The sequence below is a fragment of the Bombina bombina genome, chromosome 3 (genome assembly GCF_027579735.1).
Source record: "Bombina bombina isolate aBomBom1 chromosome 3, aBomBom1.pri, whole genome shotgun sequence".
Taxonomy (NCBI): Eukaryota; Metazoa; Chordata; class Amphibia; order Anura; family Bombinatoridae; genus Bombina; species Bombina bombina.
Window position 1 is genome coordinate 470,426,208 of NC_069501.1, and position 20,923 is coordinate 470,447,130.

The following is a 20,923-nucleotide window of genomic DNA, read 5'->3' on the forward strand; positions in this document are numbered from 1 at the left end:
TGCTTTTAGTAGCCATAAATGTATATGCGGCCATTAAGGTTTTTAAAATATTAATCTCTGATCCTCATGTGTTAGGAAGTTAGTCATCAATGACATACATGACAGTTGCTAAGTAAAGAGAGACATCACTTCCTGTAGCTATTGTGATATATATGCCCAGATCAGACTTTACTGCCTGTAGCTATTGTGATTTAAATGCGCACGACTCTGACACCTATATGCTTACATCAGACCTCAGATCAGGCCCCATCAGTTAAGTATCTATTTGTTTTAACTATTAATTTAATGGACAGACAGTTAAAATAATGGACTGTCTTCATAAAGGGACAATCAACCTCAAAATTATTATTGTTTGAAAAAAATAGATAAGGCCTTTACTACTCATTCCCCAGCTTTGCATAACCAACATTGTTATATTAATGTACTTTATAACATTTAAACCTCTAAACTTCTGCCTGTTTCCAAGCCACTACAGCCTCTTATCACATGCTTTTTTATTTGCTTTTCACAACAGGAGACTGCTAGCTCATGTGGGCCATAAAGATAACATTGTGCCCATGCCCGTGAAGTTGTGCACAGCACTAATTGACTAAAATGAAGGTCAATAGATAATAAATAGAAAGTCATGTGATTAGGGGGCTGTCAGAAGAGGCTTAGATCCATTAAATAATGACCACCTGACAACCTTATGTATGAACAAAGAGTTTTTTTTGTAGTTCTTCAGCCTGGTTTTGAAATAACAGTGGGGTAATAGGATAACAAAACTCATAATTACCTACAAAATAAAAATCACAAAATCAGTGAAGAAATGTTGGTTTGTATGATATGCACTGATGATTTTGCTGTGTCTTTTAATATTTCTACTAGATGTTGCTAGACTAATGGTGTTACTAAAACTTTGTACTATTTATTGAAATGGTACTAATGATGTTACAACATAGATGCCAGGTCACACTATAAGACAAAGTGATACACTATGTACTCCAGGTCACACTGGGGATCAGTAAGATTGACACTATATAATAAAAATAAAGGTTGTGTAAATCTTATCATATGTGATCACCCAGGTTCTAAAATCTCCAATATGTTTACATACTGTATAGCTTAACTAAAGATTTTCTGGCACATTAAATAACCTTATAATATTTCTAAATACATACAGGGCTAGATTAGAAGTAGCATGCTAATGATAGCTTGGGCACGATAAGAAGTATCGCTTGACTGCGCTATTTTAAGCATGCAACTTGATGTTACAAGTCCATGGTAAAATGCCATTTACCAGATACAGGTTAACGTGGACACATTCGCTCAAGCCACCTCTACTTTCAATGAATATCGCAACTGCGCCAATTTGTGCTGGTATTAAAGTTGAAAGTTATAGTTTGAGCTTGAGTGCTGTGGGCTAAATTATTTAGCGCACCTCTTAGACCTGAAGTAAACTTTAAGGGTTAAAAAAAAAGTTGCACAAAACACATTAAAATAAAGTATTATACACATAAACACTTTTTAATACAAAATATATAATTGTAATATTAATAAAAAGGTGTTAAAAGGGATATGGTATCTTCTCCCCTCTTCCTTTCTTTCCCCTCTCTCTTCTATTCCTATTTACTCTGAGGTTGTTCTCTTCACATACACTTGTTTTTTTTTTTTTTATCTAGCTGTTGGTGTATATACCAAATTCTTATGGCCTAAAGAGTTCTGAGATGACCCGCCGGCCATTTGATGCGTGGTCAGTTCATTGTAGAAAAGTTAAAGAAAGGTTTAGTGCATATAGAACTATGTCTTATCAGAATGACCACCTGCTCTTATTGTACCTTACTTCACAAAATCATCTGTATCATGTATGTGGCTCTATTATTTGTCTTGCATAAGCATTGTATGTCATTATTTTTCTGAACTTTATTATTAATAATAAAAAAATATTTAAAAAAAAAAAAAAAAAAAGGGATATGGTATATGACAAAGTGTTTGACTGGAAAATGCTCTAATGTATATAGATATGTCTAAATATGTATGTGTGTGTGTGTATATACAGTCGTATGCAAAAGTTTAGGGACCCCTGACAATTTCCATGATTTTCATTTATAAATAATTGGGTGTTTGGATCAGCAATTTAATTTTGATCTATCAAATAACTGAAGGACACAGTAATATTTCGGTAGTGAAATGAGGTTTATTGGATTAACAGAAAATGTGCAATATGCACCAAAACGAAATTAGGCAGGTGCATATATTTGGGCACCCCAACAGAAATATTGCATCAATATTTAGTAGAGCCTCCTTTAGCAGAAATAACAGCCTCTAGATACTTCCTATAGCCTGTAATGAGTGTCTGGATTCTGGATGAAGGTATTTTGGACCATTCCTCCTTGAAAAACATCTCCAGTTCAGTTAGGTTTGATGGTTGCCGAGCACGGACAGCCCGCTTCAAATCACCCCACAGATTTTCAATGATATTCAGGTCTGGGGACTGGGATGGCCTTTCCAGAACATTGTACTTGTTCCTATGCATAAATGCCAGAGTAGATTTTGAGCAGTGCTTTGGATCGTTGTCTTGTTGAAATATCCAGCTCCGGCGTAACTTCAACTTTGTGACTGATTCCTCAACATTATTCTCAAGTATCTGCTGATATTGAGTGGAATCCATGTGACCCTCAACTTTAACAAGATTCCCAGTACTGGCACTGGCCACACAGCCCTACAGCATGATGGAACATCCACCAAATTTTACTGTGGGTAGCAAGTGTTTGTCTTGGAACACTGAGTTCTTTTGCCTCCATGCATAACGCTCCTTGTTATGACCAAATAACTGAATCTTTGTTTAATCAGTCCACAGCACCTTCTTCCAAAATGAAGCTGGCTTGTCCAAATGTGCGTTTGCATACCTCAAGCGACTCTGTTTGTGCCGTGTACAGAAATGGCTTCTTCCACATCACTCTCCCATATGCTGAATTGTTGAACGATGCACAGTGACACCATCTGCAGCAAGATGATGTAGGTCTTTGGAGGTGGTCTTTTGACTGTTCTCATGTTCCTTTGCCTTTGCCTCTCCGATATTTTACTTCTGGCCTTAACAAGAACTATGCCTGTGGTCTTCCATTTCCTCACTATGTTCCTCACAGTGGACACTGACAGCTTAAATCTCTGCGATAGCTTTTTGTAGCCTTCCCCTAAACCATAATGTTGAACAATCTTTGTTTTCAGGTAATTTGAGAGTTGTTTTGAGGCCCCCATGTTGCCACTCTTCAGAGGAGAGTCAAAGAGAACAACAACTTGCAATTGGCCACCTTAAATTTTTCTCATAATTGGATCCAACCGTCTATGAAGTTCAAGGCTTAATGGGTTCACCAATCCAATTGTGTGTTCCAATTAATCAGTGCTAGGTAGTTACAGGTATTTAAATCAACAAAATGACAAGGGTGCCCAAATGTATGCACCTGTCTAATTTCGTTTTGATGCATATTGCACATTTTCTGTTAATATAATAAACCTCATTTCCCTACTGAAATATTACTGTGTCCTTCAGTTATTTGATAGATCAAAATGAAATTGCTGGTCCAAAACACCCAATTATTTATAAATGAAAATCATGGAAATTGTCAGGGGTGCCTAAACTTTTGCATACGACTGTATATATTTATATGTGTGTGTGTGTGTGTATAAGTGTATACAATATGTATATTTATGTGTTTATATGTGTAAATATGTATGTGCATATATATATATATATATATATATATATATATATATATATATACAAATATATACACTTTTGAGCCCTTCCAAGTCAAATACCTTGAAACAAGCAATATAATTTTTATTCATTTGTAATGCAATTCAATGGGTTTTGAATAGAAATACTTTATATTCCGATGATCTTCACATATAATTTTTTTAATAATAATATATATATTTGTATATATATTTGTATAACAATATATAGCAAATAAGGTTACAACAACCAAGGTGCACTATAAAAGAGTAAAACAATACAATATAATACGAGAAATATAAAGAAAAAACTCACAAAGATACACTCAGGTCACAAAATCAAAGTCCTGGAAGACATAAAAGGAAGCACCTCATGGTGTGGTACAGTAATCCCAAACAGAATCAATAGGTGACAAATTCAAACTCACAGGTTTGATGGCACACAAAGAGCAAATAATATTGCAGGCTGAGGCTTCAGAGCTGCTCGGCAGACTCACTCCCGTGTATGGGATTCCGGTATCACTCCGCCAGTCACATCATAGGCAGTGTCACAGGACGCCAACCAATCATCCGGTCCAAAGCAGATAGGAGCAAGTCCCAGAATATTCGCCCGGGAATGATAACTCAAACAGAGCGGGGATATATAGTATAAAAACATTAATAAAAGAATAAAAGACAGCAACGCTTTTTCTTGGCTCATATGCCATTTCATCAGGCTGTTGAAACGGCGTATTAGCCAAGAAAGGTGTTGCTGTCTTTAATTCTTTTTTTTAAATTTTAATCTTTATTGAAAGAAAAACTAAACAAAAAACATAATAATAAAGGTAATACAGAAACATAGCATAGATACAATCAATTGAAAAGGAATATGTCCGTGTATGTTCTGCAAATTAACAGTCATCTCTAAAGATAGTAGCAGTAGGGTCATAAACAATCGCCTATATTTCTTACATAATCCGTGTATTTATGAGATAAGATGCACAAGGTGTGGGTCTCTACATCCTATTGGTGCAAGTGTAAAAATTACCATTTATTTATGAAAGTGATCTGATATATTCCTCCCATATAAAGAGATTTGAGTAATAATGATCTAATCTATTAGTATGGAAATAATAATATTTTTCTAGGGAAAGGATAAGTGTAACCTGTGACTTCCTTCCAATATACTATCGTTGGTGCTTCTAATTTCTTCCAGTATTTTGGTATAAGCCTCTACCATTATAGTAAATAATTTGGCTCTATAAGAGCATGAGATTTTGGCTGCTATGTTTAACAGTAGAATTAACGGGTTGTGTTGTAGTTTTGAAGAAATTACCCATTCCATCTCTGATATAATCGTTAGCCAATAGGTTTGTATTAAGGGACAAAACCAACAAATGTGGGCTATTGTCCCGCGTTGACCACATCCCCTCCAACACTCTTCTGCCATCTGGGATAGATTTTTGCTAATCTACTCGGGGTAAAATACCAGCGGCAGAGTAGTTTCATATTCTATTCTGTGATTCCTACAGATGAGGGGGATTTACCGTACTTATATTCTGGAAGATTGTCTGCCACTGTTTATTAGTTATTTTGATTTGTAGGTCTTCTTCTCACTGTTTGGTATATGTAGGTAGGGATGCAAAATGTATTTGTAATTGTATATGAGAGTGATAAGACACCCCTTACTTTCTGAGAGGTGGAACATACGGATTCGAAAGGGAGTAACGGTCTAGTGATATTGTGTCTGTTAGGGTGAGTGAGTAAAATGAGATAGCTGTTGATACCGATATAAATCATTGAATATAGCAAAATGTGGGTCTGTCAGGCTATCCATTGGTTTCAGTTGTTTTTCCTGTTACATGGTAGTTAGGTTATGTATAGTGTTGATATCTGGAAGATCAGTTAGTCTTTTATTCTTTTATTAAAGTTTCTATACTATGTATCCCCGCTCTGTTGGACTTATCCTTTCTGGAGCTGCAATTTAATGTTGATAAAGTTTTTCAACACTCAGGATAACCTTCTCTTGAATTGCTTCCCTAAACTCCCTTGACGTGATTATAAAAGGTATTTCAACTAATGTCCTCTTCAAAGGCCCTTACATGAACACATCCAGGAGCACTAGGAAAAGAACTAGTAAGACCATACTAGTAGAATTTATATCAAGTGTTAATAATTAAAAAAGAACTACAACTCACATGTGCTGTGACCCCTTTGCATGAAATGTATATACTCATTTGCTAAGAGGATATTAATCTATGGCGTACTTCTATTATATAAAAAATGAAGAGATAAAAAAATATTTCTCAGTGTTTAAATTATTAGTATGAACTTATTTCAATATTTGACTACTTTGCAATAAATGGTCAAATAAAACCAACTAGTGAATTCACCACTCTGCCATATTCGGAATCCACCTGGATGCAGCATAGGCAAACAAAGCCTAAAAAACATAATTTATGTAAGAACTTACCTGATAAATTCATTTCTTTCATATTGGCAAGAGTCCATGAGCTAGTGACATATGGGATATACAATCCTACCAGGAGGGGCAAAGTTTCCCAAACCTCAAAATGCCTATAAATACACCCCTCACTACACCCACAATTCAGTTTAACGAATAGCCAAGAAGTGGGGTGATAAAGAAAGGAGTAAAAAGCATCAACAAAGGAGTTTGGGAATAATTGTGCTTTATACAAAAAAATCATAACCACTATAAAAAAGGGTGGGCCTCATGGACTCTTGCCAATATGAAAGAAATTAATTTATCAGGTAAGTTCTTACATAAATTATGTTTTCTTTCATGTAATTGGCAAGAGTCCATGAGCTAGTGACGTATGGGATAGCAATACCCAAGATGTGGAACTCCACGCAAGAGTCACTAGAGAGGAAGGGATAAAATAAAAACAGCCATTTTCCGCTGAAAAAATAAATCCACAACCCAAAATATAAATTTTAATCTCATAAATGAAAGGAAAAAAATTAAATCAGAAGCAGAAGAATCAAACTGAAACAGCTGCCTGAAGAAATTTTCTACCAAAAACTGCTTCCGAAGAAGCAAATACATCAAAATGGTAGAATTTAGTAAATGTATGCAAAGAAGACCAAGTTGCAGCTTTCTCTATTAATGTTGTTAGAATTTGCAACCTTAGGTAAGAATTTAAATGAAGTCTGCAAAACTGCTTTATCCTGATGAAAAATCAGAAAAGGAGATTCACAGAGAGCTGATAATTCAGAAACTCTTCTAGCAGAAGAGATGGCCAAAAGAAACAACACTTTCCAAGAAAGTATTTTAATGTCCAAAGAATGCATAGGCTCAAATGGAGGAGACTGTAAAGCCTTCAAAACCAAATTAAGACTCCAAGGAGGAGAGATTGATTTAATGACAGGCTTGATACGAACCAAAGCCTGCACAAAACAATGAATATCAGGAAGTTAGCAATCGTTCTGTGAAAGAAGACAGAAAGAGCAGAGATTTGTCCTTTCAAGGAACTTGCAGACAAACCTTTATCCAAACCATCCTGAAGAAAATGTAAAATTCTAGGAATTCTAAAAAAATGCCAAGAGAATTTATGAGAGGAACACCATGAAATGTAAGTCTTCCAGACTCAATAATTAATCTTTCTAGAAACAGATTTACGAACCTGCAACATAGTATTAATCACGGAGTCAGAAAAACTTCTATGACTAAGCACTAAGCGTTCAATTTTCATACCATCAAATTCAATGATTTGAGATACTGATGGAAAAACGGACCTTGAGATAAAAGGTCTGGCCTTAATGGAAGTGGCCAAGGTTGGCAACTGGACATCCGAACAAGATCCACATACCAAAACCTGTGAGGCCATGCTGGAGCCACCAGCAGCACAAACAATTGCTCCATGATGATCTTGGAGATCACTCTCGGAAGAAGAACTAATAAATATAAGCAGGTTGTTAACACCAAGGAAGTGTCAACGCATCCACTGCTTCCGCCTGAGGATCCCCGGACCTGGACAGGTACCTGGGATGTTTCTTGCTTAGATGAGATGCCATCAGATCTATTTCTGGAAGACCCCACATCTGAACAACTTGAGAAAACACATCTGGATGGAGAGACCACTCTCCTGGATGTAAAGTCTGATGACTGAGGTAATCCGCTTCCCAATTGTCTATACCTGGGATATGAACCGCAGAAATTAGACAGGAGCTGGATTCCGCCCAAACAAGTATCCGAGATACTTCTTTCATAGCTTGAGGACTGTGAGTCCCACCCTGATGATTGACATATGCCACAGTTGTGATATTGTCTGTCTGAAAACAAATGAATGGTTCTCTCTTTAATAGAGGCCAAAACTGAAGAGCCCTGAGTTCCAAAATATTTATTGGTAATCTCGCCTCTTGAGATTTCCAAACCCCTTGTGCTGTCAGAGATCCCCAAACAGCTCCCCAACCTGAAAGACTCGCATCTGTTGTGATCACAGTCCAGGTTGGACGAACGAAAGAAGCCCCTAGAATAATACGATGGTGATCTAACCACCAAGTCAGAGATAGTCGAACATTGGGATTTAAGGATATTAATTGTGATATCCTTGTATAATCCCTGCACCATTGGTTGGTTCAGCATACAAAGCTGGAGAGGTCTCATATGAAAACGAGCAAAGGGGATTGCATCCGATGCTGTAGTCATGAGACCTAAAACTTCCATGCACATAGCTACTGAAGGGAATGATTGAGACTGAAGGCTCCGACAAGCTGCAACCAATTTTAATCGCCTCTTGTCTGTTAGAGACAGAGTCATGGACACTGAATCTATCTGGAAACCTAAAAAGGTGACCCTTGTCTGAGGAATCAAGGAACATTTTGGTAAATTGATTCTCCAACCATGTCTTTGAAGAAACAACACTAGTTGATTCGTGTGAGATTCTGCAGAATGTAAAGACTGAGCTAGTACCAATATATCGTCCAAATAAGGAAACACTGCAATACCCGCTCTCTGATTACAGAGAGTAGGGCACCAAGAACTTTTAAAAAGATTCTTGGAGCTGTCGCTAGGCCAAAAGTAAGAGCAACAAATTGGTAATGCCTGTCTAGAAAAGAGAATCTCAGGAACTGATAGTTATCTGGATGAATCGGAATATGAAGATATGCATCCTGTAAGTCTATTGTGGACATATAATGCCCTTGCTGAACAAATGGCAGAATAGTCCTTATAGTCACCATTTTGAAAGATGGTACACTTACATATCGATTCAACGTTTTATATCCAAAACTGGTCTGAATTAATTTTCTTTCTTTGGGACAATGAATAGATTTGAATAAAACCCCAGACCCTGTTCCTGAAACAGAACTGGCATGATTACCCCTAATAACTCCATGTCTGAAACACACTTCAGGAAAGCCTGAGCCTTTACTGGGTTTGCTGGAATGCATGAGAGAAAAAATCATCTCACAGGCGGTCTTACTCTGAATCTTATTCTGTACTCCAATCCATTGATTTTGGACCGAATTGATCCAAACATCTTTGAAAAATCTTAATCTGCCCCCTACCAGCTGAACTGGAATGAGGGCCGCACCTTCATGCGGATTTGGGGGCTGGCTTTGATCTCTTAAATGGCTTGGATTTATTCCAATTTGAGGAAGGCTTCCAATTGGAAAACGATTCCTTGGGGGAAGGATTAGATTTATGTTCCTTATTTTGTCGAAAGGAACGAAAACGGTTAGAAGCCTTAAATTTACCTTTAGGTCTTTTATCCTGAGGCAAAAAACTCCCTTCCCCTCAGTGACAGTTGAAATTATTGAATCCAACTGAGAACCAAATAACTTATTACCTAGGAAAGAAAGAGATAGCAATCTGGACTTAGAAGTCATGTCAGCATTCCAAGATTTAAGCCACAAAGCTCTTCTAGCTAAAATAGCTAAAGACATAGATTTAACATCAATTTTGATGATATAAAAAATGGCATCACAAATAAAATGATTAGCATGTTGAAGCAAGCGAACAATGCTAGACAAATCAGAATCCAATTCTTGTTGCGCTAAATGTTCCAACCAAAAAGCTGATGCAGCTGCAACATCAGCCAAATAAATTGCAGGCCTGAGAAGATGACCTGAATATAAATAAGCTTTCCTTAGATAAGATTCAAGTTTCCTATCTAAAGGATCTTTAAAAGAAGTACTATCTTCCGTAGGAATAGTAGTACGTCTAGCAAGAGTAGAGATAGCCCCATCAACTTTGGGGATCTTTTCCAAAAACTCTAAAGAAACTGCTGGCAAAGGATACAATTTTTTAAACCTTGAAGAAGGAATATAAAAGAAGTACCAGGCCTATTCCATTCCTTAGAAATCATATCAGAAATAGCATCAGTAACTGGAAAAACCTCTGGAATAACCACAGGAGGTTTATAAACAGAATTTAAATGTTTACTAGTGTTAATATCAAGAGGACTAGTTTCCTCCATATCCAATGTAATCAACACTTCTTTAACAAAGAACGAATATACTCCATTTTAAATAAATAAGAAGATTTGTCAGTGTCAATATCTGAGGCAGGATCTTCTGAATCAGATAGATCCCCATCAGAAAAGGATAAATCAGCATATTGCTGGTCATTTGAAATTTCATCAAAATTATGAGAAGTTTTAAAAGACCTTTTACGTTTATTAGAAGGCGGGATGGCAGACAAAGCCTTCTGAATAGAATCAGAAATAAATTCTTTTAAATTTACAGGTATATCTTGTGCATTAGATGTTGAAGGGACAGCAACAGGTAATGAACTACTACTGATGGATACATTCTCTGCATGTAAAAGTTTATCATGACAACTATTACAAACCACAGCAGGAGATATAACCTCCACAAGTTTACAACAAATGCACTTAGCTTTGGTAGAACTGTTATCAGGCAGCAGGGTTCCAACAGAGACTTCTGAGACAGGATCAGATTGAGACATCTTGCAAATGTAAGAGAAAAAAACAACATATAAAGCAAAATTATCAATTTCCTTATATGGCAGTTTCAGGAATGGGAAAAAAATGCAAACAGCATAGCCCTCTGATAGAGAAAAAAGGCAAGAGGCATATAGGAATGGGGTCTTAAATAATGAAAATATTTGGCGGCAAGTATGACGCACAACAAACAGAAAAATATTTTTGGCGCCAAAAACGTCCGGAATGACACACTCGCGTCACGGATGACGCTACCTTGTGAAGGACCCAGAGTCAACTAAGACGCCGGAAATGACGAATTTGTGTCAATGAACGTAACTTTGCGCCTAAAAAATCTTGCGCCAAGAATGACGCAATAAACTTTGGCATTTTGCGCCCTCGCGAGACTAATTCTGCCCGCAAATTTAAAAGACAGTCAATTGAAAAAAAGACTAAACCCCAGGTAAGAATTTTTTTTTCCCTTTTTCCTAAAAAAACATTTCCCAGATATGAAACTGCAAAAGGAAATATACTGAAACCTGAATCATGGCAAATATAAGTACAATACATATATTTAGAAATTTATATAAATACATAAAGTGCCAAACCATAGCTGAGAGTGTCTTAAGTAATGAAAACATGCTTACCGAAAGACACCCATCCACAAATAGCAGATAGCCAAACCAGTACTGAAACAGTTATCAGTAGAGGTAATGGAATATGAGAGTATATCATCGATCTGAAAAAGGGAGATAGGAGATGAATCTCTACGACTGATAACAGAGAACCTATGAAATAGATTTCCCACAAGGAAAAACATTGCATTCAATAGGTGATACTCCCTTCACATCCCTCTGACATTCACTGTACTCTGAGAGGAATCGGGCTTAAAAAATGCTGAGAAGCGCATAACAACGTAGAAATCTTAGCACAAACTTACTTCACCACCTCCATAGGAGGCAAAGTTTGTAAAACTGAATTGTGGGTGTGGTGAGGGGTGTATTTATAGGCATTTTGAAGATTGGGAAACTTTGCCCCTCCTGGTAGCATTGTATATCCCATACGTCACTAGCTCATGGACTCTTGCCAATTACATGAAAGAAAAAAAACATGCAACCTCCCGCATGAAATAAAAAAAAAAAAAATGAACCGCCTGCACGAAGAATTAAGGGGAAGAAACAACGAAGTATAAAATAAATAAAACTAACCACCCACATGAAGTATTAAAAAAACTAACCACCCACACGAAGTATTAAGAAAAAAAATAAACATAACCGCGTCCGTACTAAGTATTAACAAAAGAAACCTAACCCTTAAATCGCTAAACTTCCACAACAGGAACTACCTAACCCTTACACCTTCAAACCCCCACAAAGCCAACTAAATAAATTACAATATTAACCCCTAAATCGCCAAACCCTACAACGCCAACTAAGTAATTATACAATTAACTCCTAAACCGACAAACCCCACATCGCAATAAACCTAATTAACCCCTAAACCGCCAACCCCCCACATCGCAATAGACCTAATTAACCTATTAACTCCTAAACCGCCAACCCCCCACAACACAAATAACTTATTTAATTACTAACCCCCCTAACCTAACACCCTCTAAATTAACCCCATTTACTACTAAATTACAATTAAAATAAAAATTCCTAACATTAAATTACAAAAAATTAATCTAACATTACATAAAATAAAAAAGTCTAACATTACAGAAAAAAATAAACAAAATTATCAAACATAAAAAAAATAAACCTAATCCATATGAAAATAAAAAAGCCCCCCCAAAATAAAAACACCCCCCTGATCTAAACTAAACTACCAATAGCCCTTAAAAGGGCCTTTTGTTGGGCATTGCCCTAAGTTAAACAGCTCTTTTATGTTTAGAAAAATACTAAGTCCGCCCTAACAGTAAAAAACCCCCACCCCCAAAATAAAAAAACCTAACACTAAAAAAACCTAAACTACCCATTGCCCCTAAAGGGGCATTTGTATGGGCATTGCCCTTAAAAGGGCATTCAGCTCTTTTAAAAGCCCATTAAATCCCTAAACTTAAAAATAAAAAAACTCCAAAAAATAAAAAACAATCTAACCCCCAAATAAGTACTCACCATTCCTGAAGTCCGGCGGAGAAGGTCTTCTTCCAAGCGGCTCCATCATCTTATATCTTCATCTGGAGCGAAGGCGACATGGAGCGGAGGTGCGGAGCTAGCTTCCTCGAGGCAAGGATCGTCAGCGGCGGTCCTCTGCGGTGGTTCTCAGCGGCGGTCCTCAGCGGCGGTCCAAAACGGCTTGGAGCTCCTCTTCATGCGATCGCCCCCGCACACTGAAGATTAAATGCAAGGTACCCCATATTTATTGGGGTACCTTGCATTCCTATTGGCTGAAATTTTTATATCAGCCAATAGGATGAGAGCTACTGAAATCTTATTGGCTGATTTGAACAGCCAATAGGATTTCAGTAGCTCTAATCCTATTGGTTGAATTTAAAATTTCAAAATAAGAGTAAACTAAAAGATGCGCGAAAAGCAACAACACATAAACCAGTAGGGTATAAAAAGATGTCAGATAATTTATTCCATACAATATGATATAATAAATTCAAATATTCAAGTTTAAACCACCGGTGGTAATAAAACTAGAGAATCAGAACCTATGGTTCTTAAAAACTATCGGCTAGATTACGAGTTTTGCGTTATGAGCGGCTCGGTGCTAACTTGCAAGTTATTGCCACTGCTCATCTCCCAATAGCGCTGCTATTACAAGTTTGCAAAAACCCAGCGTTAGCAGGCAATATGTGAGCGTTGAGCAAAATTGAGCTCCATACCGCACTCCAATACCAGCGCTGCTTTGAGCTGGTTTTACGTGCTTGTGCACGATTTCCTCATAGACATCAATGGGGAGAGCCGGCTGAAAAAAAGTCTAACACCTGCAGTAAAGGAGCGTAAAGCTCCGTAATGCAGCCCCATTGATTTCTATGGGGAAAGAAAATTTATGTTTACACCTAACACCCTAACATAAACCCGAGTCTAAACACCCTTAATCTGCTGCCCCCGACATCGCCGACACCTACATTACACTTATTAACCCCTAATCTGCCCCCCTCGACACTGCCGACACCTACATTATACTTATTAACCCCTAATCTGCCGCCCCAACGTCCCCAACACCTACATACAGTTATTAACCCCTAAACTGCCGCTCCCAATGTCGCTGCCACCTACATTACAGTTATTAACCCCTAATCTGCCGCCCCCAACATCGCCGCCACCTACCTACACTTATTAAACCCTAATCTTCCGCCCCCAACGTCGCCGCCACTATACTAAAGTTATAAACCCCTAAACCTAACCCTAAGTCTAACCCTAACACCCCTAACTTTAATGTAATTAAAATAAATATAAATAAAAATTACTATCATTAACTAAATAATTCCTATTTAAAACTAAATACTTACCTGTAAAATAAACCCTAAGGTAGTTACAATATAACTAATAGTTACATTGTAGCTATCTTAGGTTTTATTTTTATTTCACAGCTAAGTTTGTATTTATTTTAACTAGGTAGACAAATTAGTAAATAGTTATTAACTATTTACTAATTACCTAGTTAAAATAAATACAAATTTACATGTAAAATAAAACATAACCTAAGTTACACTAACACCTTTTAAAATTAAATAAATTAAAAAAATACATTTATCTAAATTACAAAAAATAATAAAAATGAAATTATCAAAAATAAAAAACGAATTACTCCTAATCTAATAGCCCTATCAAAATAAAAAAGCCCCCCCCAAAATAAAAAAACCCTAGCCTAAACTAAACTGCCAATGGCCCTTAAAAGGGCCTTTTGCGGGGCATTGCCCCAAAGAAATCAGCTTTTTTACCTGTAAAAAAAAAAAAATACAAACAACCCCCCAACAGTAAAAAAGGGCTTTTAGCTCTTTTTCAGCCCAAACCCTTAATCTAAAATTAAAACCCACCCAATAAACCCTTAAAAACCTAACACTAACCCCGAAGATCCACTTACACTTTTTGAAGACCAGACATCCATCCTCAACGAAGCGGAAGAAGTCTTCATCCAAGCGGGCCGAAGTCTTCATCCAAGCCGGCAGAAGTCTTCATTCAGACAGCATCTTCTATCTTCATCCATCCGGAATGGAGCGGCTCCATCTTCAAGACATCCGGCGCGGAGCATCCTCTTCAATCGACGGCTCTTCCAGAATGAAAGTTCCTTTAAGGGACGTCATCCAAGATGGAGTCCCTTGAATTCCGATTGGCTGATAGAATTCTATCAGCCAATCGGAATTAAAGGTGAAAAAATCCTATAGGCTGATGCAATCAGCTTGGATCAGCCAATAGGATTGAAGCTCAATCCTATTGGCTGATTGCATCAGCCGATAGGATTTTTTCACCTTTAATTCCAATTGGATGAAGACTTCTGCCGGCTTGGATGAAGACGTCGGCCTGCTTGGATGAAGACTTCTGCCGGCTTCGCTGAGGACTTCTGCCGCTTCGTTGAGGATGGATGTCCGGTCTTCAAAACCTGTAAGTGGATCTTCGGGGGTTAGTGTTAGGTTTTTTTAAGGGTTTATTGGGTGGGTTTTAATTTTAGATTAGGGGTTTGGGCTGAAAAAGAGCTAAATGCCCTTTTAAGGGCAATGCCCATCCAAATGCCCTTTTCAGGGCAATGGGGAGCTTAGCTTTTTTTACATAGGTTTTTATTTGGGTGGTTGGTTGTGTGGGTGGTGGGTTTTACTGTTGGTGGGTATTTGTATTTTTATTTACAGGTAAAAGAGCTGATTTCTTTGGGGCAATGCCCCACAATAGGCCCTTTAAAGGGCTATTGGCAGTTTAGTTTAGGCTAGGGTTTTTTTTATTTTTTGGGGGGGGCTTTTTTATTTTCATAGGGCTATAAGATTAGGTATAATTAGTTTAAATATTTGATAATTTCTTTTTTATTTTGTGTAATTTAGTGTTTGTTTGTTTTTGTAATTTAGTTAATTGTATTTAATTAATGTAATTTATTTAATTGTAGTGTAAGGTTAGGTGTTAGTGTAAGACAGGTTAGGTTTTATTTTACAGGTAAATTTATATTTATTTTAGATAGGTAGCTAGTAAATAGTTAATAACTATTTACTAATTAGTCTACCTAGTTAAAATAAATACAAACTTAGCTGTGAAATAAAAATAAAACCTAAGATAGATAAAATGTAACTATTAGTTATATTGTAGCTAGCTTAGGGTATATTTTACAGAGAAGTATTTAGTTTTAAATAGGAATTATTTAGTTAATGATAGTAATTTTTATTTAGATTTATTTTAATTACATTAAAGTTAGGGGGTGTTAGGGTTAAACTTAGGGTTAGGTTTAGGGGTTTATAACTTTAGTATAGTGGCAGCGATTTTGGGGGCAACAGATTAGGGGTTAATAACAGTAATGTAGGCTGTGGCGATGTTAGGTACAGCAGATTAGGGGTTAATTATATTTAACTAGTGTTTGCGATGCAGGAGTGCGGCGGTTTAGGGGTTAATATGTTTATTATAGTGGCGGTGATGTCCGGAGCGGCAGATTAGGGGTTAATAATTTTATTTTAGTGTTTGCGATGTGGGAGGGCCACGGTTTAGGGGTTAATAGGTAGTTTATGGGTGTTAGTGTACTTTTTAGCACTTTAGTTATGAGTTTTATGTTACAGCTTTGTAGTGTAAAACTCATAACTACTAACTTTCAGTTTACGGTACGGATCTTGACGGTATAGGGTGTACCGCTCACTTCTTGGCCGGACAGGCAAACTCGTGATACCGGCGCTATGGAAGTCCCATTGAAAAAGGACATTTTAAAAGCTGCGGTAGTTACGTTGCGTTACTGCCAAAAAAGTGTGCAGTATACCTATATCTACAGGACTCGTAATACCAGCGGTAGTGAAAAAGAGCCATAACACTGCTTTTTCACTCATAACGCAAAACTCGTTATCTAGCCGTATATGCGCATATATAATAAAATGACTCTAAGTATAAGACAAAATATATATAAATGGGAATAATGCCAATCTCCTCTGTAAATATATTTCATGATGGTTTCAATTTTGAAAAGGAGGATACTTAGCTCCTTAATACGTTACACTGTGTGTAAGTAGTATCACTCTCAGCGAATAAATAAATAAAGTCACAGATGTATCAATTCGTAAAAGTTGATAAAAAGCCTCAAAAGGTTTCAAATACTTGATGGATTTCTTTTTGTACCATATACTGTAGAAAAGGGTCTGTGAAAGGTACTGGAAGGAAAGAACTAGCCGTGATAAGTGGTAAGTTTGTGGGGTAAGAAACATCCACAGCCCCTTTTCTACAGTATATGGTACAAAAAGAAATCCATCAAGTATTTGAAACCTATTGAGGCTTTTTATCAACTTTTACGAATTGATACATCTGTGACTTTATTTATTTATTCGCTGAGAGTGATGCTACTTACACACAGTGTAACGTATTAAGGAACTAAGTATCCTCCTTTTCAAAATTGAAACCATCACAAAATATATTTACAGAGGAGATTGACATTATTCCCATTTATATATATTTTGTCTAATACTTAGTCATTTTATTATATATACGCATATAGGGCGCGATCCGATATAGATCGTAGTTTGCGGCGCAAGCGAGGGAACCCGCGTCGCCCGCAGTTTCAGCTCGCAACTCGAGCTATCCCATATATGGCGCCGTCAGATGCTAACGTGCCGTAAGTCTGACAAACCAGCGATGTCCAGAAATCTGCGCAAGTACAAATTTCTGGCGTCGCCAGTGACTTGCGGCACGTTAGAAACTGCCGGCGCCTACAAAACCTGACTAAAGTCTAAATCACCCGCACTGTCTAACACGCCTCCCTAACATAGCCCGACACGTCTAACACGCCTCCCTAACATAGCCAGACACGTCTAACCCTCTATCCGCTATCCCCCCTCACTAGCCTAACAATAAAATATGTATTAACCCCTTAACCGCCGCTACCTAATAAAGTTATTAACCCCTAAACCGGCGCCAGCTATATTAAATCTATAACCCCCTAAAGTGAGCCCCTAACACCGCCGCCATCTACCTTACCTACCCCCTAAAGTGAGCCCCTACCCCGCCGCTATCTATTTTAAAATTATTAACCCCTAATCTAATCCCCCTACCCCGCCGCCATCTATAATAAATTATTCAACCCCTAAAATACTAAACTATCCCTACCACTAAACCTAAGTCTAACCCTACAAATAGCCCTGAAAAGGGCTTTTTGCGTGGCATTGCCCCAAAGTAACAGCTCTTTTGCCAGCCCTTAAAAGGGCTTTTTGCGGGGCATGCCCCAAAGTAACAGCTCTTTTGCCAGCCCTTAAAAGGGCTTTTGGCGGGGCTTTGTCACAAAGTAAACTGCTCTTTTGCCTACAATCTACATCCCCCTACACCGCGGCCACCTATAATAAATGTATTAACCCCTAATCTAATCCCCCTACACCGCCGCCAGCTATATTAACTATATTAACCCTAATTATATTAGGGTTAATATAGTTAATATAGTTATTATATTATATATATTAACTATATTAACCCTAATTATATTAGGGTTCATATAGTTAATATCGTTATTATATTATATATATATTAAGTATAATAACCCTATCTAACTCTAACATCCTAACTAAACTCTTATTAAAATAAATCTAATATTAATATTATTAATTAAAATATTCCTATTTAAATCTAAATACTTACCTATAAAATAAACCCTAAGATAGCTACAATATAATTAATAATTACATTATAGCTATGTTAGGGTTTATATTTATTTTACAGGTAAATTGTTAATTATTTTAACTAGGTATAATAGCTATTAGTTATTAACTATTTAATAGCTACCTAGTTAAAATAATTACCCAATTACCTGTAAAATAAATCCTAACCTAAGTTACAAATACACCTACACTATCAATAAATTAAATAAACTACAAATATCTATCTAAAAATACAATTAAATAAACTAAACTAAATTACAAAAACAAACAAACACTAAATTACAAAAAATAAAAAAAAGATTACAAGATTTTTAAGCTAATTACACCTATTCTAAGCCCCCTAATAAAATAATAAAGCCCCCCAAAATAAAAAAAATTCCCTACCCTATTCTAAATTAAAAAAAGTTCAAAGCTCTTTTACATTACCAGCCCTTAAAAGGGCCTTTTGTGGGGGCATGCCCCAAAGAAAACTGCTCTTTTGCCTGCAAAAAAAAACACAATACCACCCCCCAACATTACAACCCACCACCCACATACCCCTAATCTAACCCAAACCCCCCTTAAATAAACCTAACACTACCCCCCTGAAGATCTCCCTACCTTGTATTCACCCAGCCGGGACGAACCGATCCAGGCGATATGTTCCAGCAAGCGGCAGTGAAGTCTTCATCCATCCGGGCGATGTCTTGAACCAATCAGCCAATCGGATTGAACTTGAATCTGATTGGCTGATTCAATCAGCCAATCAGATTTTTCTACCTTAATTCCGATTGGCTGATAGAATCCTATCAGCCAATCGGAATTTGGCGGACGCCATCTTGGATGACGTCATTTAAAGGAACCTCATTCGTCGGGAAGTCGTCGTGCCGGAAGGATGCTCCGCGGCGGAGGAGCGAAGTAAGAAGATTGAAGATGCCGATTTGCTTGAAGACGTCGCCGATGGAAGAAGACTCTCTGCCGCTTGCTTCAAGACATCGCCCGGATGGATGAAGACTTCACTGCCGCTTGCTGGAACACATCGCCTGGATCGGTTCGGCCCGGCTGGGTGAATACAAGGTAGGGAGATCTTCAGGGGGGTAGTGTTAGGTTTATTTAAGGGGGGTTTGGGTTAGATTAGGGGTATGTGGGTGGTGGGTTGTAATGTTGGGGGGTGGTATTGTGTTTTTTTTTGCAGGCAAAAGAGCAGTTTTCTTTGGGGCATGCCCCCACAAAAGGCCCTTTTAAGGGCTGGTAAGGTAAAAGAGCTTTGAACTTTTTTTAATTTAGAATAGGGTAGGGAATTTTTTTATTTTGGGGGGCTTTATTATTTTATTAGGGGGCTTAGAATAGGTGTAATTAGCTTAAAAATCTTGTAATCTTTTTTTTATTTTTTGTAATTTAGTGTTTTTTTTTTTTTTGTAATTTAGTTTAGTTTATTTAATTGTATTTTTAGATAGATATTTGTAGTTTATTTAATTTATTGATAGTGTAGGTGTATTTGTAACTTAGGTTAGGATTTATTTTACAGGTAATTGGGTAATTATTTTAACTAGGTAGCTATTAAATAGTTAATAATTATTTAATAGCTATTATACCTAGTTAAAATAATTAACAATTTACCTGTAAAATAAATATAAACCCTAACATAGCTATAATGTAATTATTAATTATATTGTAGCTATCTTAGGGTTTATTTTATAGGTAAGTATTTAGATTTAAATAGGAATATTTTAGTTTATAATATGAATTAGATTTATTTAATAAGAATTTAGTTAGGGGTGTTAGGGTTAGATAGAGTTAATATAGTTTATATAAATACTATATTAACTATATTAACTATATTAACCCTAATATAATTAGGGTTAATATAGTTAATATATATAATGTAATAACTATATTAACTATAATATACTTAGGGTTAATATAGATAATATAGCTGGCGGCGGGGTAGGTAGATTAAATTAGGGGTTAATAATTTTAATATAGATGGCGGCGGTGTAAGGGGTTCACATTAGGGGATAGATCAGTTAGATGGTGGCGGTTTTAGGGGCTCACAGTAGGGGGTAAGTTTATGTAGATGGCGACGGTTTAGGGGTTAAATACTTTATTATGGATTGCGGCGGGGGATCGCGGTTGACAGGGAGATAGACATTGCGCATGCGTTAGGTGTTAGGTTTATTTTAGCAGATCGCGGTTGACAGGGAGATAGACATTGCGCATGCGTTAGGTGTTAGGTTTATTTTAGCAGCCAGTTTTGGGAGTTACGGGTCTCCAATAGTCAGCGTAAGGCTTCTTACGGCTGCTTTTTGTGGCGAGGTGAAAATGGAGTAAGATTTCTCCATTTTCGCCACGTAAGTCCTTATGCTGTATATTGGATACCAAACTGCGCGGGTTTGGTATACCTGCCTATGGCCCAAAAAACTACGGGCGACGGCAGAAATATACGCGTGTAACTTCTAGGTTACGCCATATATAGGATACCAAACCCGCGCAAATATTGGCGTCGCCGACTTTTGCGGGCGACGATTTTTATCGGATCGACCCCATAGTTTTTAAGAACCATAGGTTC